Source organism: Podarcis filfolensis (assembly GCF_964270895.1).
Source record: "Podarcis filfolensis genome assembly, chromosome: W".
Lineage (NCBI taxonomy): Eukaryota > Metazoa > Chordata > Lepidosauria > Squamata > Lacertidae > Podarcis > Podarcis filfolensis.
In genome coordinates this window covers 7888361-7916357 of record NC_139619.1, presented here as the reverse complement: position 1 = coordinate 7916357, position 27997 = coordinate 7888361, and the positions used below count along the sequence as shown (strand labels likewise).

General features: G+C 46.7%; 1 protein-coding gene and 1 pseudogene across 2 annotated transcripts in view; one reads left to right on the top strand and one right to left on the bottom strand.

The window, feature by feature from the left end:
- The window catches only part of LOC310753757 (inositol polyphosphate 5-phosphatase OCRL-like), a gene marked incomplete at both ends in the record, with an annotated part of 639872 nt that overhangs the window by 411069 nt on the left and 200806 nt on the right, over window positions 1–27997 (bottom strand).
- The window catches only part of LOC310753704 (inositol polyphosphate 5-phosphatase OCRL-like), a 107275-nt pseudogene continuing 107133 nt past the window's right edge, over window positions 27856–27997 (top strand). Inside the window, exon 1 of the transcript in view lies at window positions 27856–27954. The product of the transcript in view is annotated as an inositol polyphosphate 5-phosphatase OCRL-like (transcript). The remainder of the gene's footprint in view (window positions 27955–27997) is intronic.

Here is a 27997-nt window from a genome sequence, read left to right as displayed (position 1 = left end):
TGTCCTGCCAAAATTCCAGAAATTCTTTTGTAAGATAGTCTGTCAAATTATCCTTTTCATTTTCTGGAATCAATCTTAATCTTAAATTCCTATTTTTCCTCTGTAATTCCAGTAAAGACAGGGCAGCATCATGTTCTTCTAGCTTTTTACAGACTGGCACCAACTTTTCCTGTGTATTTCCTGCAGAAACTTTTGCTTCTTCTGCAGAGATTTTCGCTTCCTCTGCAATCTTTCTAGTTGCCTCACTTTCTTGGACTAATTTATTTATTGTCTCTGTGTTTTTATCTATTTTTGTTGACAATTCGATCAGCTGTTTAGAGTTTTCAGTGCTCTGCTTTGTGAGTGCTTCCAGGGATTCATTTATTCTCACTAGTGCATTAGCCACTGCCGCAGTATCCATGGGAAAAGTTGTAGCAGGTGCAATTGGATTTGTTACTGAGGCCCTTCTCTTTTGTTCAACTTTACCTTTAGCTCTCGTTACTCTTGCTTCTATTGGGCCACTCATGTCCCAAGGTCATTCCCACGGGAATAGCTTTCAAATGGGAAATTCCACAAGCCTGTTTTTCACAATAAGAATTGTAACAATTGTAACAATTTTCCTGCGGCCTCTAGAGGGAGCCGCTCAAAGTTCCAAGTACCAAAAACAAAAAGTTCCCTTCAAAAGTAACAAAAGTAACAGCCTATTCCAATATTTTCCAAATGGTATCAGATGTATCTTTCCAGAGTACCCTGTTTGTATCCAATAAAGTCTTTACTTGTTGCAAAGATATAAAAGACCAACTTTGTTGCAAGTCTCTAAGTGACAGCTCTCCGTCCCGGTGGCTCACTTTCCAGGCAGTCCTCCCCAAGGGTTCAAAACGGCAGAAATTTCCCCTTCTATGCTTCTTCCATGCAGGTACAGCAATTCACAAATCTTCCCCCCCTGCCCCTGCCTGCTACGGGGGGGAATTAAGTCCAATGTCTGAGTCTGTTAAATTTAGAGCTGCTTCCTGTCAAATTGCAGCTTCCTATTTCGTTGCTTTGTTTACATGCAGTCCGAGGAAGGCAGACTTCCTTATTTTTTGCCTTCTCCGTTTTCAGCCAAATTCTTAAAATTTTCTTTTAATGTTGTCTTTCCGTCTTACTCACGGGTAATCCAATTCAGTCCAAATGACAGGAAGAAATCGGCGCTCTCCGTTAATGGCGACGCGGCTTCGCTCCACGGGCTGGGTAGCGACTCTCAGCACCGCGCTCACCCGATGCCGCTCCGGAGCCTTTAAAAAGGCTCCTATGCGATAAAGGGGGGGGGCGCTTAAGGTGCCCACCGAGTCTCCGTGTTCACAGGCTTCTGCGCCTGTGATTTTAAGGGTCCCCGCTTCGCCGTAGCGGTCAGACCCGAACTCGCGGAGCAGTCTCCCTGAGCGGAGCTCAGCGGGAGACCGCCATTAATCGCTGGCGCCGACCGGAAGTATCGACAAACCCATTTTTAATTCCCCAAACTCTTACTAATCAGAGTTTCCTTTTTAAAGCGACAGTAGTTCAAAGCATTGACTAGGGGCTTTTCAATGTTCAAAGGCACTTTGGATGCCTTGACTTGCAATCCTTACAACAACCCTGCAGAGCAGTTCAGTGTTATCTTGAGTTGCAGAATAGCGAGGCGCGATGCCGAGGTGGGCGCAGGGTGGCCCACCTAAGGAGTTCATGGTAGGGGGACCTAATGAGGCCAAACTCCGTCTTCTGCAGCCCACTCCTGCATATTGTAATAAGCAAAAATCTGCCCTTATTCCCTTATGGGGAACACAAGAGCCCTTCTAGAGTCCTTTGTAGGTTCTCCATCGGTCGGAGAAAATAACAGAGGCCAAGCAGAGAAGATTGAGAAGCAAAGCAGCTAGTAAGCAGCTAGATCTTTATTGAACTGTTGCAACAGGGTGCTCCCCCCACAGGCAGGAGAAGGAGGAGGACCCACGACAAAGATGTGCCTGCCCTTATATAGACATTTTAAATTGCCCGCCCTGGAGTCCAAGACCACCCCCAGATACATCATACCTACATCACAGAAAGGGCGGTCTACAACAGACATCTGAGTGCGTTGTTTACCTCCTGTCTGGCAGGTTACCTGTTAGTGCTCACTTGATTGGGTACCCTGGGGAGCCTGGCCAGTCTTTTGTAATGACAAATACTTAGTTCCTGAGCCAGGTCACAGGCTCAGCCTATGTAGGAGTGCAAATATCCAGAGATGTAGTCATCAGATGGGATTACTCTGAGGAATTATAAAAGACCCTGATGCTGGGAAAGATGGAGGGCACTAGGAGAAGGGGATGACAGAGGACGAGATGGTTGGACAGTGTTCTCGAAGCTACCAGCATGAGTTTGACCAAACTGCGGGAGGCCTGGCGTGCTCTGGTCCAGGGGGTCACGCAGAGGCGGACACGACTAAACAACAACAACAACAACAACAAAGCTCTCCATTCCTTTTCTGTCCCAAACTTGATTATTGGAGGACAGGAAAATACTTTCAAAAGAAAAGAAAGAAAAAGCTGACCTTGTCTTGTGTTTCTTTCCTGGAATAAGAAAAAAATGAAGAGACACGAGAATTCTAAGGTGCCAGAACAAGCTTTGCCTGCTACTGGTAGTAAACAAACCAGAAGAGACAGAAGATGACCGACTTTCCATTGAAGAAGCCTTGACCCGTTTGAATAAAGGTAAGAAGAAAGATAGGGCTCAGTGCTTATGCCCCAATCCAGCAAAGAAGAAGAAGACATGTAAATGAGCTCCAGTACGTTTGTCTCTTGCTGGATCACGAACTGGGAATAAAGCGGGTGCATATCTGAGTGTTAGTACTGAACTGCATTGTTTCCAATATGATGTGCTTCTGAATGGGTACTCCTCTTCATCTTTTAGCTCATCAAGCCATACTTTAAAATGGTGTTTACATGTGACTAGGGTTGGGTAAGGTCCTTACCGTCAGGATGTTAATACTTGGGTGCTCAGTTGAGGTTTATCCCCTTCTCTTCAGCTGTTTAAGGACTGCCCCTCTTTCTGATTTACTGCCGCTGAACTTTGTGCCATCTGCAGATTTCAACATGCTTCTATTTAACCTGACCCAAACCATTGGTTGGCTTTCATTGAGTTCTGTGGACACAGTAAAACAAAGCTGCCATCTGGTTTCTCTCTGGATGTTCGGATTGTGGAACACAGATTTGCTCTCCACCGTAACCATGTCTCTCAGCATACCACTTTATTTCCCCTCAGATAGGTGGCTACTATTCACTTGTAGGAAGATGTGCTTATTTAGATTACAACATTGCAGTGGGAGCAAAAGCCACCTTTCTTCTCTCAAGAGGGTTAGTCGAGTTTCTGTTGTTGCGGAAAAATCCAGGTGGGAGGCTGCTCAGAGCCCGTGGGTCCCTGCGGAACAAAGGAGTCCAGCCACCAACCGGAGCAAATAGCAGAGACCAAAGTTTATTGCGCAACAGGTTCAGAGAGGAATTGAACCCCGAGAACGGGGTGACAAGGACTTTTAAAAGTTCCTATCTTATCCCAGCAGACAGTTCGCTAAACATCACCACTCCATCAGAAAAGGGGAGGGTTATACATGATTTGTGAGGAGAATCAGAACTTACAGGGTTAAACAGTTCTGTGTGACGTCTCATATTCTGAGGCGTGGTTATGTTCACATACGGGAATCTTTCTTTGTGTGTGAGTTTCCTTTCATTTTTGGCTGAGAGACGAAAGGATGTCCGCTCTCTCGCCGGGCTGATTTATGATGTTTTTCTTCTCATTAAAGGCTGTTGGAGATTAGCAAGAAGCCTGCATTCAGTCTGATTTATTATCCACACACAAGGCAACACTTTCTACCGCTGCTAAGAACTCTGCTATGGACTCTGCTAAGAGAGCTCTAGTTTTTCCTATTGGCACAGGCGTCTATCGGCACAGCGAAAGTGTGCCAGGCGCCATCTTATCTCACATGATTAACATAGGAGGAATGTGCTGGGGTAACATGCAAATACAAGATATGTCTTGGGAAATCCGCTCCACTTCCCAGTGGGGAGGAGTTGCGGTGGACCACGTGGCCACCCACTCCCCACCAGGGGCGGGGGACTCTGTCCCCCGTTGCCTATGGGATCCCGGCCACGTCAGAGCCCGGCCAGCCAACCCCCAGAGAACTTCCTCTTTGGCTCGCTTCCTCAATCACCCGCCCTCCCTCCCTATTTTGCAGGTTAGGCAATGGCCTTGCTATGGACTACGGTTGGTCGCCTTGGTTGTCCGAGGGGCCTGGTAGGAATTTTTCCACTGGGCAAATTGGCACTGGACACTTGGTTTTCGCCTACCTCGTAGCAATCGTCACAACTTTGTTAGGGTTGCGGTTAGGCATTGTTTGACCTTGTGTGGGGGAGTTGAGGTGTGGCCACCACCTGCCCCTCCATGCTTAAGGGTATTCCGTTAAAGGAATCCGGGGGTGTTGCTCTAGTCTGAAGCCCGGCTGGGGGGCTAAGGCCTTGACACGACCCCGACGGGAGCACCAGGGGGAGCTTGAGTTGGTTCGCATCGACAGGGCTCCCCCTACCGGTGGCTTACCCTTACTGGGACTTCCTGCACAATGGGAAGGAGTCAGATATAGTCAGGTCCAATCAATGCCTTGGCCAATACCGCTCACATTCTTTAATTTCAATAAAGTTGTGGCCAAAATTTGCCCAGTAACATAAACCTAATATCCGTGTCCTTGTGTGAGTTATTTCCAATGGGGGGGGGGCTGCGGGGTCTCGACACCCAAGTACATTCTAAGCACCTACTGCAAGAGGACAATAGAACTTTGGTTTGCATAGTCTGCCGCCTGGGTAAGTCCGGAGGAGAGCTTTTGCCCAGCGATTGTCACCTACGGGTAAAGTACCTTCCTGTGAGTAGGTGACCTCCCGCTTGGGGAATTCTGGCGGGGACCCAAGGGTTCCCAAGTCCTTGGCCAACGAAGCAGACTGGGGGTGGAATGAAGAGAATCGGTGAAACCAGTGGTTTTCTATGAATTTCCAAGTGTTTTTAGGCTTTTTTTTAATACAGACGGTTCTTTGCTGAAGTGGCCTGGCCTGACATTGCTACATTGTATCTAGCTGGACCATAAAGAAGGCTGATCGCCAAAGAAAGGATGCTTTTGAATTCTGGTGCTGGAGGAGACTCTTGAAAGTCCCATGGACTGCAAGAAGATCAAACCTATCCATTCTGAAGGAAATCAGCCCTGAGTGCTCACTGGAAGGACAGATCCTGAAGCTGAGGCTCCAATATTTTGGCCACCTCAGGAGAAGAGAAGACTCCCTGGAAAAGACCCTGATGTTGGGAAAGATGGAGGGCGCAAGGAGAAGGGGACGACAGAGGACGAGATGGTTGGACAGTGTTCTCGAAGCTACCAGCATGAGTTTGACCAAACTGCGGGAGGCAGTGGAAGACAGAAGGGCCTGGCGTGCTCTGGTCCAGGGGGTCACGCAGAGTCGGACACGACTAAACGACTAAACAAAATCTAGTTTTGATTGGATTAACAGGCTAACGAGGTTTCGATTGACTCAGTCCGTTGTTCTCGCAGCGGGAGCTGTCATCACCTTGTCAGCGCTCAGTGGAGCGTGCAAAACAGCTGGAGCTGAGCTGCCTCTGCAGAGCCATGGCATTGCTGCGATTGGCTGAAGGGCTATATTCAACGCCATCTGATTGGCTAGAGCGCATCCTCATGCAAATACATTGTTCATTCATATAATACATCGATCGTGTATAGCATCGGGATACGGGGTCAGAAATGGCGCTTTCTTCAAGGGGTTTTGGACTTTTTTGCGGTGCTTGGTGCAACGTTGTGACGGGGCGAGGGGAGCCCTAGTGTGGCAGGGTTCCCTTGAGGTCATCGCCTTGGGCTCTACGTCTCTTACTCGGGAGCAGTGGCGTAGCATGGGGGGTGCAGGGGGGGGGCCGGCCGCACCGGGCGCAACATCTGGGGGTTAGGGTTAGGGGGCGCAAATCCACGGGTTAGGGGGCGCAAATCCACGGGTTAGGGGGCGCAAATTACTTGCCTTGCCCCGGGTGCTGACAACCCACGCTACGCCACTGCTCGGGAGTAAGACTTCGTTCATATGCCCCCCCTCCATTCCGTAACACTCCTCATATGGACTTCATGGAGTGTGCACTCTTGCAGGGTCTGCTTCCAGAAACTACTATTGCAGATGTATATATTTTGGCAAAAATGGTTTACAAATATGCACGATGGCAAGCAGGCAGACAGGAACAGTTACAAATCAACCTTGGTCCTGCCTAGCCTGGAAGCTGTTTCCAACTAGTGAACTAGAAACCTTCCAGCAACCTTTACAACCATCTACAAACCCCGAAGTTTGTAGGATTCTCTTCTTTCAGCTGTGTCTTGGCTCTGTGCTCGCAAGTGTTGTAGTGACTTTCAGGTAACTTGGAAAGCATGGTAATGATGTCTTGGTTCTGAAGAATGATATTTCCCCCAGTCTGACTTAGTTATCCTGGTGATGATTCAGCTAGATGTTGTACACGCTGAGCATATTCCAGAAGGGGTTTGTTGTCTTGGCCTTGCTTTGGCTTACTGAGATCTGTCTTCTCCCTATAGGTGCTCATTCTAAAATGGATAATTGTAACGTTTGACTTCATTGATCAGAAGGAAAATATGAATGCTCTCTATGGTTTCTTCTTCCGCTTCTTACAATATGAGAAATTGGTAAGATAAAAAGGAATGCGTTATTTTGAAGTGTAGCAGGAACCCCCCCACCCCAATCATTCTGTTTGTACAAACTTCACACACACACACACCCTCACACACTACATTCGCCACATTTCTGTTATAAATTCATAGAAAATCAACCATACATCGGATTTGCACTGTTCCATTTTATTTTACTCCATATGGCAAGAACTATCAAAGGGGGGTGCCTTGGTCCTGGTCAGCCATAATCCCTTCACCGTCTCAGCACATCCACAGGAGCCCTGCCCAGTTGCTATGCCAACCCTGATGATCCCAGACAGAAGACAATCAAGATCACAAAGAAGTTGCATATGGGAGTGGATTCAGCATGGACTGAAACAATGGACAATGATCAGATCTTCCCTCAGGGGGCAGGAAACTGCAAACTCCCCTTTGTCTCCTGGAAGTGACTCATGAGAAGGGGGGAAAGGAGGAACCAGCCAGGTGACAAGACACTCAGGTTACCACCAACTCCTCCCTCAACCCCTCCTTTCTGTAATGTATGCATGATGTTTCTGGGGGTGGGCTTGACCTAGAGGAGGGGAATTTCAAAAAGTTTTTATAAGACCTTGCACACTATTTTTCGGGGTCTTTCCTCTCTCTTGCAAGTGAGGGGAACACCCTGTTGCAACAGTTCAATAAAGGCCAAGCCTACAGGCTGCTGTTTTGCTCCAAGTTATCCTGGTTGGTGTCTTTACTTTTTGTCCAAGGGAGCCCTCGGATATTTCCGGTAACAGTTTGGCGACCATGCTCAGGGACACTTGGTTCTCCTGCGAAGGTGAGGAGGGAGATAGAGGGGATCGGGCGCCACTGGGCAACCTTAGCCCAGGGATCCTTCTTCCTCTCCCTGCCTCCTCTTTGTGGGCGGTAATCAATCGTCACCAAAAGCCCAGCCAGGGGGAGCAAAGGCAAGGTCAAGCCGGCTAAAGGGAAAGGATCCCGGGATCCGCGGGGGACATCTTCGAACGTGAGTATGGTTTGAAGTAAATACATTGGGAGGGGGGTGGAAGAAGCAGCGTCCCCACGACAGCCAGACTTTCCTTCTTTCATTTCTGACGTTGCCCCTCGGAGTCGGCCGGGACGTCTTAAACTCTCCCCTTTTCTCCCCCGATTTTCCCCCTCGGAGTGTGGCCAGGGAGATCGCGGAACTTTACTGTCAGACGATTACCCCTCGGAGTCGTCCGGGTGCGTCTAAAACTTTCCCTTTTCTCCCAATTTCCCTTTCGGAGTGTGGCCGGGGAAATTGTGACCCCTTTACTGTTTTCCGGCGTTACCCCTCGGAGTCGTCCGGGTGCGCCTATCACTTTTCCTTTCTCTTCCCCAATTTCCTTTTCGGAGCGTGGCCGGGGAAATTGTGGTACTTTGTTTCCAGCGTTACCCCTCGGAGTCGCCCGGGAACGCTAATTCTCTCACTCTCTCCTGTTCTCCCCCGTTTTCCGTCTTGGAATTGAGTCCGGGAAAGCGTGGCTCTTTACTGTTTCTCTGACGTCCCTCCCTCGGAGTCGTCCGGAGGCGTCCTTCCGATCTCACTCTCTCCTTTTCTCCCCCGTTTTCCGTCTTGGAATTGAGTCCGGGAAAGCGTGGCTCTTTACTGTTTTCTCTGACGTCCCTCTCTCGGAGTCGTCCAGAGGCGTCTTTTCAAAAGTATTTTAACGCAAGGTCATTTGCTTCCTTTCGAACCTTGGGTGTTTTCTCGGACCCCGATCTGGCACGGCATTGCGCAGGCGTTCAGTAGGGGTCCGAACTTAGTCTCAAAGGCTAGGCAGGAGGCTGTCGTGGTGGTAGAGGGGGAATTGGGGCCCCACACTAGGACTAGTTGTGTAAGCAGTACTGAGGCAGAATTTCAGGATCCGTGGTTGTGTAGCGGGTAGAGAGAGAGACCCGTGGTTTTAAGGCTGATGTTTGAGGTTTTATAGATGATAAGTTATTTGCGGTTCGTTGATAGGCAGGAATTGAGTTAAAGAGATAATCAAAGGTACCTTAAATACTGAAAGAATATTATTTTCTTCTTTCTACCCTTTCCCCCCTCTTTGTCTTCCCCCTTGTGTGTCCATTCTTTCTGTCCTTTTCTGTCCTTTATACTAGAGGGAAATGGGAGCTCACTAAACACCCTAGTTGGAGTCCTCCTGGCAACAAAGCTTCCATGAAGCCTTTTTGCCCCAGAGAGGATTCTAATACGCCCCTCCAGCTTGTCATCTCCAGTTGGAAAAAAATAAAATAAATGGTCTTTCAAGTACAAAGTACAAGACCGTTGTAACTTTTAGTGGGTGGTTTAGGCTCACCACCTGGAACCCAGGGCACAGCGGCCACCTCAGGGCTCCTCCAACACAATCAGGGTGTGAACCCTTAGGGAGAGCTGAGCACATCAAATTTGTGTTGTTAAACTAGAACCTAAAGCTAGAACATGAAACCGTAAACTTAATGGTGCTCAGAAGGCAGTAGATATAATAACAGCCCAGCCTGAGAGCCCACACATTAGAGAACTTAGTTTCTTAAATAATAATAATAATAATAATAAAATAAATGAATAAGAGATGTACTCAAAGATTTAGAAATATTTAAAGGGTTTGTGTTTACATTGGCTTCGGCATCCACAGACTGTTCTTAAATGCACATAGTTTTTTTAAGATTGCAAGCTTGCTTCAAAATTTTAACTCTAAGGAAGCCATGTTGGGCCTTGTCAATCTGAAACAAGACAAAATGGAGAATGAAGTGTGCAAATGTTTGTTATTTGAGAGAGGCTCTAAAAGAGAGTTTTCCTCCCAAGTGGTAAAATCCTGTATACGTGCTACTTGTGTTCTGAAAGGAGGATTACCCCACCTCCTTCCTCTAGTTTAAGTGAGGAGGGTGATTTTAAGTCTAATGGTAAATGATGTTTTGTTGTAACTTTTGAGTTTGTGAGTACACCTGTGTTCCAGTCTATTTTGGAATGTGAAGTTAACCTAATGTTTCTGCTGCAAAAGCCTAGTTGAGCACAATTGCTCTCTCAAGCTAAAATGCAGTGTATGTATTTCATCAAGCATATGCCTATGAAAGTATGGTGTTCCTTCTAAGAAAAATATGTGAGTCCAGTTTTAACTTTGATTTGGTTGGACAGAAGAGTTATTGTAAGGCTCCTGATATCAGTCTCTATAAGACTTCCTGGCCTCTTTTCTCAGAAAATGCCCCCCCTTGTTTCATTCTGTCTCTTTCAGTTTTTTTCTCCCTTCTTACTTCTGTGCCAGGTAAATTTACTCCCGAGTAAGCTTCCTTTAAAGGAAACTGCAAAGAGGGGGGGAGCAATCTTTCCTAAGGTACCCTGCATCTCACTTTCCTATGTGTGGTTATTTAAAAAAAAAAAAATCTAAATTAGGCTTACTATTCCTCTGCAAGTTCAGAAAAAAAAAATTGTTCACTTTTGTATTCCCTTTAAATCAAATCTATGGCTGTTTTAACTATGCTTAATAAAAGATCCTCTCCCTATCTTAGAGGGGAAAAAAAACTGTTCACTTCCATCTTCCTTTAAATATCATTTCACTAGGAACTTGCATTCTTTAGTCTAAGGAAGTAAACTCCCTCAAACTATCTCAAGATCTGCTAAAAGGGTTCTGTGTAAAGTTGGGTACTTTTATTTTCCTCTTCATTAGTACATGATAGGAGCATAGATGTTTCCTTTCTCAGTTGTAAATCTGTACTTAAATGGGTATGTCTCTTTGATAGTACAAATCTTGCTGTGAAATCTTGCTGTGAACCCTATATTTTGGAAGGGTTGGACTAGATGACCCCAGGGTCTCTTTCAACTCTCCCAATTTGTGGCTGTGTGGAAGGGACATGTGTCTGCAAGCATTGGAGGGTAATTCTTAAATTCTGGTGTGGTGATGTAGTTGAAATTCAGCCTAGCTTTGCTCTTTAGTTTTAAAAGGTGAGAGGTGAAGCCTTGATGTTTTTGAAGCACAACTGGTAATATCAAGCATTTGAGTGATTACAGTGTTTATCATTTTGTCTACTATTTAAAAAAAAAAAATCAGACTTCAAAGTCAATTCAAAGTTTAAGCACATAAAAATACATATGCGCCTTGACCAATCCTGTAAATAAAGGGCAGAAAATATATATATATATATATATATATATATATATATATATTGTCTGCAAATGGTAAGGCTGAAATGACTGAGAATATTAAAAAAAAAAAAAAATCCTATGAATTTTGACTCTCTGGCCATTTTCCCCCATATATAAGGGCGTGGCATTGTTCCGCAAATGGCCAGAGGGATATTAGCCCTTTCCTGTACATAAAGGAAGCAGTCCCTTTGCTCGGGCTACAATTGCTAGCTTTGGTGAATACTTGAATTGCTGAGTTTCTCTTTTTTGTTTTAAAATCTAACCCTATTTTAAAATCTACTCCTTACCCTCACCTTCCCTTATTCAAATGGTAATTTAGCCAAAAGATTCAACATTTTCAATAGTATAAAAGGTTTACTGAGACATGAACTCTGTACATGCACAGAGGCTAGATCAGCTTAAAACACACACACACACACACACACACACAAAAGAGAGAGAGAGAGAGAGAGGAAGAAGGGGGGAACTGTAAGGGGGAAGAGGAGGTTTCGAGAGCTTGGGCTGCAGGGAGAAACTTATCCAAATTTCCTTATGTAAAACTTGGAACCATTGAGTAGTAACTTTTACAACAGGCTTTGTGTGCATTATAGGAACAGCATTCCTGACAGAGATTTTCAAAGAAAGAAAGAAAAAAAAAAATTTTGTTTCCCCCTTTAAAACAGGATACGTGAACTCGGACCCACATAAGCAAAAAGTTTAATAACTTGCCAATTGTGTTCAAATTAACAAAGGTTTTGTCCCTTCGTTTCTTCCACAGCCAAACTAAGTGAAGGAAAGCAAACAAACTTGGCAGATAATAACAGTAATTATATGGAAATGTGATAATAATATTGGAATGAATGAAATGCTTAATCCGCTAAGATTTTTATTATTTGCAGCTTCCCACGTAAATTGAAGGACATCCTTTTTTGCCTTTTGCCCCTTCTAACTCTGTCTTTAAGTCCTGCCCCTTACAGGATATCACTTCTACAGATGTGTTACTACAGATCCAATGAAAAGCTTCGCCACCACAAGACTATTACCTGCAGCAACAACAACAGACACCAAAGTTTTCAAAGTGGCCACAGCAATTCCTTTCAAAGGGGAAGTGGGGCTGACAAAGGGGGGTGGAGTAGAATTCTAAGGACATCTTCTCACTTTTGAACCTCAAGACTGTGCTCCAGGATTCAAAAGATACATACATAAAATATCACAATTGTCTCAAGATATGCAACTGATACTTAATTAGTTTGTTTTATATTATGTGTTATTATGTAGGAATGTTAAAATGTGTCTGACAGTGTGTTATTTCCACAAATGGGAAGGGAGGGGCTATTTTTGTGGCTATTTTTGTGTGTAATTGTTTTTATGTTTAATGTCTTATTCCTTACAACCCAGTGGAGGATTCTCATACATTTTATGCTTTTTAACAGACCAGGCTATTATGTAGTCCAATGTTTAGAACTAGATAAATTTATAACCACATTTAGTTGTTTCACCTGGCACTCTGCCAACTTCCCTACCCATTTTAAAATGTGCTAAAAACTCGCTTAACCAAAGAGAAGCTGATAAGATACATGAAAGTGCATATGCTTTGGTTTAGCAGGAATAATCCCTTATAGAGTTAAATTGACTTATTTGGACAAATGCCCTCTAAGTATGGTTTTGTTTTAACAGATTGGTTTGAGAAGTTGGGAACCATGGGGCAAGATAAATTCAAATTGGACTCATTTTGAATTGGGCAAGTGTATCCAGGCTGCAATTAGCTTTTTGGTCCTTAAAGTGCAAGTGAGCAACTTCCCATGACTGCAAGACCAGAGCCTATAATAATAAAATCCCATAGAATGGCCAAGGCAAGGACATTTCCCTCATGACGTGCCCAAACCTGTGCCAGCTGGGGTGAGTGCCAGGCAACATGGTTAATATGAAAGCCCTAAGTGGATTCACCAGGGATTGCCACTACTGTGACACCAGGCCGGTGTGAGACCACAGAAGAGCTACCTTGACACCTGAGAACACAAAAATGGCGGGGGACAAAGCAAACTGCATTTTTCAGTCATTAGTGGACCTTCCTGCTAAATGTAAAGCATACGCCACTATTGAGAAAATATTTCTTCCAAGGTACTAGAATGCCACAAGTAACTGAACAACAAAATATTAATTTTACGTGTCATCCTAAGTCTAACTATGTGCACTGTTACACCATTATATTTCTATGCAAATATCCTTAAGAAGCATGACATCCGAGTCCCTTTCAGGTACACATGGAGACACGCATCTGGGACGGAGAATAGCAGGTTAATATTTACCACGTTAAATTGTGCGGAGAAAAGGATTGCAAAGTAGCCACCTTTGCAATCTTATCTCCGAAGGGGGGAACTGTAGCAGGAACCCCCCCACCCCAATCATTCTGTTTGTACAAACTTCACACACACACACACCCTCACACACTACATTCGCCACATTTCTGTTATAAATTCATAGAAAATCAACCATACATCGGATTTGCACTGTTCCATTTTATTTTACTCCATATGACAAGAACTATCAAAGGGGGGTGCCTTGGTCCTGGTCAGCCATAATCCCTTCACCGTCTCAGCACATCCACAGGAGCCCTGCCCAGTTGCTATGCCAACCCTGATGATCCCAGACAGAAGACAATCAAGATCACAAAGAAGTTGCATATGGGAGTGGATTCAGCATGGACTGAAACAATGGACAATGATCAGATCTTCCCTCAGGGGGCAGGAAACTGCAAACTCCCCTTTGTCTCCTGGAAGTGACTCATGGGAAGGGGGGAAAGGAGGAACCAGCCAGGTGACAAGACACTCAGGTTACCACCAACTCCTCCCTCAACCCCTCCTTTCTGTAATGTATGCATGATGTTTCTGGGGGTGGGCTTGACCTAGAGGAGGGGAATTTCAAAAAGTTTTTATAAGACCTTGCACACTATTTTTCGGGGTCTTTCCTCTCTCTTGCAAGTGAGGGGAACACCCTGTTGCAACAGTTCAATAAAGGCCAAGCCTACAGGCTGCTGTTTTGCTCCAAGTTATCCTGGTTGGTGTCTTTACTTTTTGTCCAAGGGAGCCCTCGGATATTTCCGGTAACAGAAGGAACTTGCTTTTATTCTGACATTAACCCAAATCAAACAATAAAGAGTACTTTCCGACCACACAACAGGACACCATGTGAAAAGTGGGGCCTTACAAAAACCTCTCCCATTTCCTTCCTTTTCCTGTCTTGTTCCTTCCCAATGGGCTCCGGTCGCAGCACCCCCCGGGGGCACGGCATGTTCAGGCAGGCAGGCAGGCAGCTATCCGATGTCGATCCCGCCCGTTCCTCCCTCCACCCCCCTCAAAGACAGCCACGCAGGCAGCTATCCGATGGAGGGAGGGGGGAAATCCAGTTCTGCATAGCTATCAATTCGGGTGTGCATACTTATGGGAAAAGAAAACTAATTTATTTTAGAGCTTGTATTTGTGTGTATTCATGGTATCATTTGTAGACCCAGTAGATGGCAGTGTGGTGTGGAGAGTGTTTTTGGCAGCTCGTGAAAGGATAGAGGGTGGAACGTTGACCGTTCAAAGGCACTATAAGCAATATATATATATATATATATATATATCGCCACATTTTCCTAGCTACGTTTCCCCATAAAAGTATACACTCGAATACATTTGTATCAAATACATTTGGAACAAGTGATTGTTACATTTAAGGAACATTCTCTAGGCGATGAGATTGGGGGGAAATACAAAAACCCATTCGGATACATTTGGATACATTTAGAAAAGTACAGCATTTTGAGGAAAAATACATTTGAGTCGAAAAATACATTCAGATCCATTTTTAAAGTCAATGAGAAAGATACCGCGAAAAAGGATCCATTCCCAAAGGCACCGTTGACCTTCTTGTAGGGTGTGAAGGCAGAATATGATCTATTTGATATTGGTAGGGTCCTTCTCCTTCATTCCCCTCTCTGACCCTGACTCTCTTACGACACAAGGACCATCCCAGAGTGTGGGCACAACTTCTGCCGGTCTGGCCTGATCCAGTGCAGCGGGGCAAAAAGGAGGCTGGCTTCCTGTCCTCAAGGCCGAGCTGGAGTCCAGAGAAGGAGCCTCATCCGCAATCGGCAATTGGCTACTTTTGTCGAAGTAGCCAAGACTCTCAGTCTTCAAGAGGGAAAGGAGGAGTCTGTGAGAAGCACCAGGAGCCCCTGAAACTCTTTTGCAAGGAGGATGAAGCCCCCATCTGTGTGGTTTGGGGCAGATCCCAGAAGCACAAACACCACGAGGTGATTCCTCTGGAAGAGGCTTTCGAGGAATACAAGGTACCTTGAGGGGGAGAAATAGCTGTGTATTCTTCTTGGCAGGTGATCTTCTTAATTCTCAGATCCAAAGTAGGCATGGTATTAATTGGTGGTTGTTTATTCCCTTAGAAGCAGCCAAGGGGAAGCCTGAGGGCTGCTGGGATGGCTGGGAGGAGGGAGTCGAAGTCTTTCTCTCTGCCAGGGGGTCCAAGGGATCTTCCCTTGAAATACAGCAGCTTCAAAGATTTGGGTTGGGACCATGGCAGGGAGAGAAAGGGTTAACCTCATCCACATCCCCCAGCAAGGTTGCTTTGTACATATTTAGAACACTACAAATGTGAATTGCACATGTCTCCTTTGGCTAGCAGGATGCCTCCTCAATACCCTGCCAAGCAGATAGCAGCAAGGGGTCAGCTGCAAGGGGGTGGGGACTGGGGGTTCCTTTTCCCTTCTGGGGTACCTCAGAGCCCATATAGAGTCCTTTTGTAGCTTCTCTATTGGTAGGAGAAAATAATAATAATAATAATAATAATAATAATAATAATAATAATAATTTATTATTTGTACCCCGCCCATCTGGCTGGGTTTCCCCAGCCACTCTGGGAGGCTTCCATAGAAACCAAAAATACACAAAAATATCACAGATTAAAAACTTCCCTGAACAGGGCTGCCTTAAGATGTCTTCTGAATGTCAGGTAGTTATTTATCGCTTTGACATCTGATGGGAGGGCGTTCCACAGGACAGGCGCCACTACCGAGAAGGCCCTCTGCCTGGTTCCCTGTAGCTTTGCTTCTCGCAATGAGGGAACCGCCAGAAGGCCCTCAGCGCTGGACCTCAGCATCCGGGCAGAACGATGGGGGTGGAGACGCTCCTTCAGGTATACTGGGCCGAGGCCGTTTAGGGCTTTAAAGGTCAGCACCAACACTTTGAATTGTGCTCGGAAACGTACTGGGAGCCAATGTAGGTCTTTCAAGACCGGTGTTATGTGGTCTCGGCGGCCGCCCCCAGTCACCAGTCTAGCTGCCGCATTCTGGATTAGTTGTAGTTTCCGACTCACCTTCAAAGGTAGCCCCACGTAGAGCGCATTGCAGTAGTCCAAGCGGGAGATAACCAGAGCATGCACCACTCTGGCGAGACAGTCTGCGGGCAGGTAGGGTCTCAGCCTGCGTACCAGGTGGAGTTGGTAGACAGCTGCCCTGGACACAGAATTGACCTGCGCCTCCATGGACAGCTGTGAGTCCAAAATGACTCCCAGGCTGCGCACCTGGTCCTTCAGGGGCACAGTTACCCGATTCAGGACCAGGGAGTCCTCCACACCAGCCCGCCCCCTGTCCCCCCAAAACAGTACTTCTGTCTTGTCAGGATTCAACCTCAATCCATTAGCCGCCATCCATCCTCCAACTGCCTCCAGACACTCACACAGGACCTTCACCGCCTTCACTGGTTCTGATTTGAAAGAGAGGTAGAGCTGGGTATCATCTGCATATTGATGGACACCCAGTCCAAACCCCCTGATGATCTCTCCCAGTGGCTTCATATAGATGTTAAAAAGCATGGGGGAGAGGACGGAACCCTGAGGCACCCCACAAGTGAGGGCCCAGGGGTCTGAACACTCATCCCCCACCACCACTTTCTGAACACGGCCCAGGAGGAAGGAGCGAAACCACTGCATAACAGTGCCCTCAGCTCCCAGCCCCTCTAGACGGTCCAGAAGGATGTTATGGTCGATTGTATCAAAGGCCGCTGAGAGATCCAGCAGAACCAGGAAACAACTCTCACCTTTGTCCCTAGCTCGCCGGAGATCATCAACCAGCGCGACCAAGGCAGTTTCAGTCCCATGATGAGGCCTGAATCCTGATTGGAAGGGATCCAAATGGTCCGCATCCTCCAGGCGTGCCTGGAGTTGTTCAGCAACCACACGCTCAATCACCTTGCCCAAGAATGGAAGATTTGAGACTGGGTGATAGTTGGCCATACTGGCCGGGTCTAAAGATGGTTTTTTAAGAAGCGGTTTAATGACCGCCTCTTTCAGCGGATCTGGGAATGTTCCCTCACAGAGGGAAGCATTCACCACCCCGCAGAGCCCATCGCCCAGCCCTTCCCGGCTTGCTTTTATTAGCCAGGATGGGCTAGGATCAAGGAGACAGGTGGTTGGTTTCACGCGTCCAAGCAGCCTGTCCACATCCTCGGGGGTAACGGATTGAAATTGATTCCATTCAACTTGACCAGATAGAGCTCTAGCACTCTCCCGCCCCAGCCCTGCTCCCACGGTGGTGTCTAGCTCCTTCCGAATATGAGTGATTTTATCTGCAAAAAACTTTGCAAAATCGTTGCAGGAGATCTTGGGGTCTTTACAAGGCCCCGGTGGTAAAGGTGGTTCCGTTAAATTGCGAACCACCTGAAAGAGTCTCCTGCTACTGTTTTCTGCAGATGCAATAGAGGCGGTGAAGAAAGTCTTCTTCGCCGTCGCTATCGCCCCTTGGTAGGCTCGAAGTTGAGCTCTAACCTGTGTCCGGTCAGATTCGGAGTGAGTTTTTTGCCACCGACGCTCTAGCCGTCTCAGCGATTGTTTCATCACCCTCAGCTCCGAAGAAAACCACGGGGCTGTCCGGGCTCCATGCAATCGGAGAGGGCGCTTCGGAGCCAAACAGTCAATAGCCCTGGTTAACTCCGCATTCCAGCGGGCCACCAGGGAATCAGCTGAAAGGCCATCAACATGGGATAAAGCATCCCCTACCACTCTCTGGAAACCATTTGGATCCATTAAGTGGCGGGGGCGGACCATCTGAATTGGTCCCACCTCCCTGCAAAGGGGAAGGGTCGCGGAGAAGTCCAGTTGCACCAGGAAGTCATCTGACCATGGCACTTCTTTTGTTTCACTTTTACTTAGTGTCAGATCACCCACGTCACTAGAGGTGAACACCAGGTCTAAGGCATGTCCATGACTATGAGTTGGGCCAAACTTATTCAGGGACAGCCCCATGGAGGCCATGCTTTCCACGAAGTCCCGAGCGGCCCCTTGTAAGGTCGTGTCGGCATGGATGTTAAAATCCCCTAGGACGACCAAGCTAGGTGTCTCCAGGAGAACATCCACCACGACCTGAAGCCGCTCGGCCAGGGAATCCTTGGTGCAGCGGGGAGGTCGGTACACCAAAAGGAATCCTGTACTGCCCCTATTGCCCAACTTCCAGAACATGCACTCAGAAAACTGGATCTTCCCAGTAGGACGCCTGGTGCAAGCTAGTGACTTCCTAAAAATCACTGCAACCCCCCCTCCCCACCCACATGACCTTGCTGTGCGTAAGAGAAACCTGGTGGGCAAGCAGCGGCAAGGACAGGCCCATCTGCTTCCTCCAACCAGGTCTCTGTCACACATGCCAGGTCAAATCCTCCATCCACAATCAGGTCGTGGATGGCAGTGGTTTTATTCATCATTGACCTGGCATTACACAGCAATACCTTCAGGTCATGTAGGTTTCCCCTGTTGATTCCAGTATCCATCTGGTCAAGGCCAGACCTGGAGGCAGGGATAGTCTTCAAACAACGACTAAACCTGCATCCTCGGTAATGACATGGTCTGGTCTTAGCGTAACTCCGCCTCCTGCCCATGATCACCGAGATCGGATGTCCCAGTGCTTCCCCCCCTGTGGAACTTGTCCCAGCCATCGTGTTGGCTGGGGCCCCATTCCCAGGCAGCCCTGATCCCGCCCCTTAAAAACAAAACGCAAACTATACAGAACCAATAAAACAACAACAACAAAAAAGAACAGAACAATTATACTAAAATTAATCCCCAACCAAATATCCATCCCACCCACCCCCAACAAAGGAAAAAAGGAAAAAAAGAAATAAAAATTTAAATTGCCACCGACTGCTTGAGGACATTTTAAAGCACATTAACCACCTGGAACAGGGAAGCAATGGCAGAACACTTCCCACCCTTCCCAAAAAGTTTGTTCCAAAAAGGGCCTGGGCCACGTCCCCTGGGCCAGTTGGAAAAGGCCCTGGAATTAATCCAGAATGCGGCAGCTAGACTGGTGACTGGGAGTGGCCGCCGGGACCACATAACACCGGTTCTGAGAGATCTGCATTGGCTCCCAGTACGTTTCTGAGCACAATTCAAAGTGTTGGTGCTGACCTTTAAAGCCCTAAATGGCCTCAGTCCTGTATACCTGAAGGATCGTCTCCACCCCCATCGTTCAGCCCGGACACTGAGATCCAGCGCCGAGGGCCTTCTGGCGGTTCCCTCATTGAGAGAAGTAAGGTTACAGGGAACCAGGCAGAGGGCCTTCTCGGTAGTGGCACCTGCCTGCCCTGTGGAATGCCCTCCCAGCAGATGTCAAACCAATAAAGAACTATTTTACTTTTAAAAGACAACTGAAGGCAGCCCTCTTTCGGTAAGTTTTTAATGTCTGATGCTGTACTGTTTTTAATATTCAGTTGGAAGCCGCCGAGAGTGGCTGGGGAAACCCAGCCAGATGGGCGGGGTATAAATAATAAATTATTATTATATTATTATTACCATCCAGGTGATGGAGGAAAAGGGTCAGCAGCCAGCGAGTGAACTGCTGCAGGTAAGACGGCTCCAGGAAAAGGCTGCCTCCCATCCTTTCTGTGCCCCTTTCATGTACGCAAGGAGTGTAGGGGCTCAGTTGACGGAGCCTCGAGTCAGCTTTGTAATGGACAGGAACACCCCAGAGACCTGGGATGCTGAACTCACCTGAAGGCCGACTAGAGATTCTTCAGTCTTCTTGAGGGAAGGGGAGGGGATTTTCTGCTCCTTGCTGATGATTTGCCTCCGAATGCCTTCCCGCTGGGCAATGCTGCCTTCCTGCCCTGCCCTGGGCTTCGCCAAGGATGCAGTCAGGCCTCCTTCTGACATGAGCCAGTCTCTTGACCAAGCTTCTCTTCCCGTTCCCTCCACAACTTCTGGGTAGATCCCCTTCCCCATAGATCCTGATCGGCCCAAAATGGTGCTCGGTCACAGTGACCAAAGAGCAAGACAGAGGGACTCATCCAGACTGCGCCACCTTCTCCACTCACAATCCCATATGGCCAGAAGTACAAGTGCTTCTGAATGCCCTCTTTAAGGAGGCTGAGAAGGCTGACATACTGGCAAAGGCAGGAGAAGCCCTATTACGGAATGATTGCCAGATGTCCCCGTCTCCCGGGGACAGTCCCCGGATTTACAAATCTGTCCCCAACAAAATCCGTCCCCGGAATGTCCCCGGATTTCATATAAGGCCCCCAGATTTATATTTTAAGTGTTGTAGATTTATTAGTAGGGAAGGAATGTTGCGTGATTGGTTCAACGGCACAAGACACATCATATGGGGACTTCCGGCGAGGCAAAATGGCGGGTGCCACGGCAATGAGCAGCTCCTGAAGCCAGCCAGAGCCAAGTGCACTACCAGGCTGGCTCCGGGCTGCTGAGACTGCCGCCTGCGCTGCCACTGCCGAGGGGGAAGCAGGGATGCCCGGCGCGTCAACTGGGGGAACCGCTGACACCCCCCCAGGACCCAAATCGAGGCGGGAGCAAGAGCGCCCGGCCACGTGGCCGACTGCCCAGCAGCACTCCAGGGCCAGTAAAACCCCCGGAGCCAACCCAGGGAGGAGGAGAAGGAAGAGAGAGAAAGAGGAAGGAGAAAAAAGAGGGGGAGCCCCGACCTTGCCACGCTGCTGCCGCTGAGGAAGAGAGGTAGGAGAGCACCAGGAGGGCAAGGACACGGGGCCGAGCCGAGCCCAGGCCCAACCCGAGCCTACTCCAGGGCAGGTAGCACGCCAAGAGATCAGGCTGGGGCCCAGAGGAAGGCCACGCAACAGAGGAGACCCAGAAGAAATGATATTATTTCTTATTTTTAAAAAAATGATTTAAAAAAAATAACATTTTTTTCTCTTTGGGGGAAAAAAAAGTGTCCCCGGATTCTTTGAAAAAAAAATCTGGTAACCTTACCTTAAATCCTAACCTTCTAATTCCAAGTCTCTTCTTTCTCAATATCCCCCATTCCATTAACCTCACCAAGCAACAAGCTGTGAAATGCAAGTTTAAAAGGCAAGCTTTCCTTTGCATCTCACAGAACTTTAAATGTAATTCGTGGTTTTTTTCACCTGTCCTCCAAACTTAGGTCGTTTTGCCTTCCTTTATATGGGCTATCAGTACTCGAGCCATACTTTTTGGTAAAATGTTCGTCTGGATCCCAGAAGTCCTACCTGAGAAGAACAATGGGAGTTTCTGCTAGCGCCAGCCACTTCTCCTTCTGCAAGCAGCGCCACCCGAATTCCCACCTGGGATGAGACGCTTGGCGCACTAAACTGAGCCTCCGGAGAAAGACTGGGGCGGGCGGCAAGTGGGAGGGGGAAGTTGTGCGCTTCTGTCCCGTGAGAAAAGTGCTGGGCTCTGTCTCTCCAGTTGCGCTTCCTCGGTTCAGAGGTGGACTATAGCAGCTGGGCTGGGCTGCCTCAAAGCCCATCAAGGCCACAGGCTGCTAGCATGACTCATCCCGGCTTTATCATCTGAGGGGAAAGGATACGCGATCTTAAATGCTGGCCTTGGCAACTTGGCTGAGCTACCTTGGGCCAGTCCTTGGGCCAGCTTAGCCTCCCTCACAGAGGGTTGGTCTGAAGATACACTCAGGCGGAGGAGGACGTCGGGTTGGGTGGGGGTTGCCAGGAGCAGCACGATGTCCCTTGAACCCCCGGCTTCCACTCTCCAGGCAGGTGCCCAACGTGGCCAGCTGGCAAGTGCTCTTTCTTACTCCAGCCTTGGCATGCAGATCCCGGGTTCAGCCCCAGATCTCTGGAGCGGAAAGGCTCTTGGGCATGAATATGAAAGGCAGCACCTGTCAGAATAGGTCATACTGAGCCTGTACACATGAACGTGACTATTGGTTCGCTTCCTCTGCTATCTGCCAGGAGCCAGGAGTGAAACCGAAAGTAGACTGACCAGCCAGCTGAATCAAATTATATTACTATGGGGTGGGGGGAAACCTCTAACATTTTACTTTTCGATTCCAGGGTGAATTGAATAGGTGGGGGGGGGGTGGAGGAGTGGAGGAAAGAAGAGCTAACTTGTCCATGACTGGGGGCGCAATCTGGACGGTTCTGCCAGGGCGCAAGATCACCTAACTACTGCTCTGCGCCTCTGGACCAGGGGTGGATGGTGCTCATTGGGACTGGGAGGGTGGAAGGCAAGGAGGCCAACAGTAGGTGGCGCCAGAGCCAAGGAGTGGCAGACCAAATGCGTTCTGTATCTGAGATGGAGTGGGAAGGGGCTGGCGGCCACCGCAGCCATCCCTTGTCTGCCCTCATGGACCGGCCAGAATCCACTGGGCAAATGCTCATCTTGCCAGAGTCTGGGTCTTCTGCTCTTGCTCTCTCAGAAACCGTGCCCAGGTGGGATGTTTCGTTTTTCGTAGCTGCTTCATCCCTGAGGAAGTTGGAGGTGACGCAACTCCTGCATCTCTGACATGGGAAGGTTTGGAGGTATTTCAAATTCCACCCTTCTTCCTTGGCTCCCTGGAAAGAAGGCATCTTTACATTTTGAGCGCATTTCACAGGCCAGGAGCCAAGCACCCCTTCCGGAGGGGGAGAAGAGGCCCAGAAAAGATGAGCCCTTCCCAGCCCAAAGGCGTCCCCCTGAGATTCAGCTTCCGGGCTATGGCTAACCAGGTTAGGAGCAGGAATATTGGGAGCGGGAAGGAACTGATGTCATCTGCCAGAGCAGCTGGCTAATTGAAGGGAATGAGGTGATAACAAGGCTTTCAAATCTGAACTCTTGTTTGCGGCTGATTAGCATAGAGGGAGGTGGAGAACAAGGGCAATCGGAAGCAGACTCTGGGTAGTTGGTTCCTTCTCTTTGTTCGGGTTCCTACGTCACACCAGCAGTTTAAATGGCAACACTCCTTTGCAAGATTGTCCGCCTTTTTAATTGTTATGGAAAATCAATAAAATGATAAGTTGCCCCTGCCCAAGGGTTGCATGACATCTGGCTGAAGACTTTTTGTGCTAAAAGTTGAAGCTATGCTGGGGTGTGTGGGTGTGTCCGTCCGTCCATGTGGCCGCTGTGTATTCAACATTCCACCCCCTCCAAAGAATCCTAGGAACCTTAGTTTTCCTTTCACAGTGCTACGATTCCCAGCACCCTTAACAAACCATTGTTCCCAGGACTTTTTGGGTGTGGGTGGGAGGAGATGTGCTTTACATGTGCGGTGTGCAGGCATCTCCAAGCACATGTGTGGGGGGATTCAAGACTAACTCTTATGCTTTTCTTCCTTAGACCAGCTTGACGTTGAAAAAGAGGTTCTCTGGGTTGAGGAACACACGCCATTTCACAGCGAAGCAGAACACGGGCCGAATGGTCACTCTGTCATTGGATTTGGTGAAGTTAGACTGGCTTTGCAAAGGAGCTTGCCCCTGAAGCCAGTTGGTTCCCTGCCTTCTTCCTGGCTGGCGGCTTGGCACCAGCAAAACACAAAGAGACAGCCCCATGCAACCTCACACCCAAAGATTTCTGCCCTTGCTTCAGACATGCAGCCCTAAGAGCAGCTCTGACTCCCACTCTAGGCCCCTCTGCCCCAGTCTTCCTCCTGATGTAGGCTACAGGATCTGGAAAGTCTGATCCAGCTTTGAGGTGTGGTTCCATATGGCCGTTAGTACTGTTCTGCTTTTGCCAGAGAGCCACGTGGCAAGGAAAATCTCCAAGCACGCTTCCTAGGGGGTCCACTTTAATCCTCAGGTGTGCCAAAAAAGGCATGATCCAGCACCCTCATGCCACAGCTGCCTCTGGAGTGACCCTCCCTCCGGTAAGAGGCATGCCTCACAGCTGAGTGCCTGGTTGTTTGTGTAGGGCGAAGGCTGGGAATCTTGTGGGCTCCCAGATATTGCCAGATCCAATGGCCTTCTGCCTCAGCCAGCATGGCTGACGGTCAGGGGTGATGGAATCCAACAACATCTAGAGGGCCACACAATTCCCCATCCCTGGTCTAGTGAATTTGAGGTTCTTGGTTTCTCTCCCTCTGCCCCCTTTTGCCTGGAAAAGCACTTTGGCAGATTCCTTTGGAGGATTTGGGTGTGACAAGCTGTAGCAGCGCACTGAATAAAACAACTCTGAGAAGCTGAAACACCGGGCTGTTTTCTTTTCTAATAAAAATATTCACTGTGCAGTTCACAGGCACAAAACACAAAGTTGATATTGTCCAGGAAATGGGTTTTCAGTTGGAGGGCATGGGTTGCGTGAGAGCATGTTGTGTGGGATAACCAGTCTCATATAACCAACATGCTTCAGTCTAATTAGTGCATGAAGGGGTTAACACCATAGAGTAAGCTGTCCTGCCATCTTAGCCATGTCTCTTCCCCTTACCTTGGGAGTGAGTTCTGATCTATTCTGGTATTGACTTTTTCAGCGTTTAATGTACTGTAGGTTTTTCCTGATTTTATGGTTTTATCTTTCTGTAAACGGCTTCGATGTTTCTTACCATCTGGTGTGTATAAATTTTATGAAATAAATCAATAATTTTGAATAAATAAATAAATAAATAGGAAGATGTAAAACCATAACCTCCGAAATGAAAGCTACTGTCCCACCAGACGGATGTTTTTGCCTGGAGGGGGGCCGTATTCTGCAATGTGCTATCGATGCAATAATAGTGCAGCTTTCTAATGGACTGTCCACGCAAACATCATTCTGCTTTCTCAGTTGCTCTGCAATGCTTCGCCAGGGTTCCCACATCATGGCCCCCTGGGGGTGCGCTCCTGTGTTGTAGCTCAGCAAAAGCAGGACAAAATTCCTCTAGTATGGCTCACAGCGAGGGCTGCTGAGAGTTGGGAGAGATCTCGGAGGCCAAAGAGTTTGCTTTTCTTTTTCTTTTTATTTTTTAAAGATATTTATTGAAGTTTTACAAAAACATAAGTTTACAAAATAAAAAAAAGGTCCTATAAAAAGAAAAGGATACAAAAAAGAGAACATAGAAAAATACATGAAAAAGAAAAAAGAAGAATAAAAATACAAAAGACAAATAGCTAAAAAAGAATTAAAAACAAATCCGTTTTTTGTAACTTTGAACTCATTAGCTTATTTCCTTGGCCTCCTCACACCTCCCCTTTCTGTATTCCCATTTAAATAATCAAATCAGCAAATCCTTACCCTCTTTCGTTTATCTTAACTCTGTATCTTAACATATTATAACTCTATATTTTCATCCATTATCAATTCATTTTTGCATATTCTTATTAACTTTGTTGCTAATGCTACTTATTTTCAATCCAACATCATTTTAACATTCATTAATTTTACAGTATTTCTGAAGATAGTCTTTAAATTTCTTCCAGTCTTCTTCCACCAACTCTTCTCCCAGGTCTCGGATTCTGCCAGTCATTTCCGCCAATTCCATATAATCCGTGACCTTCATCTGCCATTCTTCCAGGGTGGGTAACTCTTGTGTCTTCCAATACTTTGAAATAAGTATTCTTGCTGCTGTTGTTGCATACATAAAGAAAGTTCTATCCTTCTTTGGCACCAATTGACCGACTATGCCCAGGAGAAAGGTCTCTGGTTTCTTCAGGAAGGTATATTTAAATACCTTTTTCATTTCATTATAGATCATCTCCCAGAAAGCCTTAATCTTTGGGCACGTCCACCAAAGGTGAAAGAATGTACCTTCATTTTCTTTGCATTTCCAACATTTATTATCGGGCAAATGATAGATTTTTGCAAGCTTGACTGGTGTCATGTACCACCTGTATATCATTTTCATAATATTCTCTCTTAAGGCATTACATGCCGTAAATTTCATACCGGTGGTCCACAACTGTTCCCAGTCAGCAAACATAATGTTGTGACCAATATCTTGTGCCCATTTGATCATAACAGATTTCACCGTTTCATCCTGCGTATTCCATTTTAACAGCAAGTTATACATTCTTGAAAGTATCTTAGTTTTGGGATCTAACAGTTCTGTTTCCAATTTTGATTTTTCCACCTGGAAGCCAATTTTTTTATCCAAATTATAGGCCTCTCTTATTTGATAATAATGAAGCCAGTCTCGCACTTTATCTTTTAATTTCTCAAAACTCTGCAATTTCAATTTGTCTCCTTCTTGTTCCAATATTTCCCAATATTTTGGCCATTTGGCCTCCATATTGAGCTTTTTCTGAGCCTTCGCTTCCATTGGTGACAACCACCTTGGGGTTTTATTTTCCAGTAAATCTTTGTATCTTATCCAGACATTGAACAATGCTTTTCTGACAATATGGTTTTTAAATGCTTTATGTGCTTTAACCTTGTCGTACCACAAATATGCATGCCAACCAAAAACGTTGTTAAATCCTTCTAGGTCCAAAATGTCTGTGTTCTCAAGAAGCAGCCAGTCTTTCAACCAGCAGAATGCTGCTGATTCATAATAAAGTTTAAGGTCTGGCAGGGCAAATCCACCTCTTTCCTTTGCGTCAGTTAATATTTTAAATTTTATTCTAGGCTTCTTGCCCTGCCAGACAAATCTGGAGATGTCTCTCTGCCACTTCTTGAAACAATCCATCTTGTCCAATATTTGCAATGATTGAAACAGAAATAACATTTTTGGCAATACATTCATCTTTATCGCTGCAATTCGACCCAACAAGGAAAGCTTCAAATTTGACCATATTTCCAAGTCTTTTTTCACTTCTATCCAACATTTCTCATAGTTATCTTTAAATAAGTTTAAGTTCTTAGCAGTCATATTAACCCCCAAATATTTTACTTTCTTAACTAATGTTAAACCAGTCTCCTTCTGAAACCTCTCTTTCTCAATCGGTGTTAAGTTTTTCTCAAGCACTTTAGTTTTTGACTTGTTCAGCTTAAATCCTGCCACATGACCAAATTCTTGAATCAATCCTAATACTCTTTTCGTACTAGATTCTGGCTCCTGTAACGTCAAAACTAGGTCATCTGCAAAAGCTTTCAATTTATATTGTTTGGCTCCGACCTGAATACCTTTAATCAGACGGTCCCTTCTAATCATATTCAGCAAAACCTCCAGAACCGAAATGAAAAGCAATGGGGAAATTGGGCAGCCTTGTCGTGTCCCTTTCTCTATCTTAAATTCCTCTGTCATCACATTATTAACTATTAACTTAGCCTTTTGTTCTGAGTAAATTGCACTTATACCATTTTCAAACCCTTGGCCCACCCCCATTCCCTGAAGATTTTTCTTCATAAAATTCCACGAAATATTATCAAAAGCTTTTCCCGCATCTATAAAAATTAAAACTGCTTTGGTGTTGATGTTCACTTGCAGCTTCTCCAAAATGTTAATTATATTCCTCGTATTGTCAGACAAATGTCTACCTGGGAGAAAGCCGGCTTGATCTTTATGTATCTCTTCAACTAATATCTTTTTTAATCTATTAGCCAAGATATCAGCAAAAATTTTGTAATCCACATTAAGCAGGGATATGGGGCGGTAGTTCTTAAGTTGTGTCTTTTCAGACTCAGTTTTCGGTATAAGTGTAATGTAAGCTTCCTTCCACGACTCTGGCGCCTTTCCCCCCTCCAGAATTTCATTACAGACCTCCTTTAGTGGCTGAATTAACCAGTCTTTCAGAGATCTATAGTATTTGGAGGTTAGACCATCCGGCCCTGGAAATTTACCCACTTATGTTCCCCTGACTTTGGGGATGCCTTGCAGGAGTCTCACCCGTCTCATGGCTATTCTTCTAGTGTGGACCAGTTCGACAAGCTCTCCCCCGAAAGCAGGTGCACCATCCAGAACATGTTGGCGCTGTACCTGAATAAGAAAGTGAACACAGACCAGGAGGCAGGGACTTCTAGGGGAAATGAGGCCTTCATGTGGGAAGCCTTGACTCCTCACGTGCTCCCTGGGATCAGCTTCGACCCCACCACCCAGTCTTCTG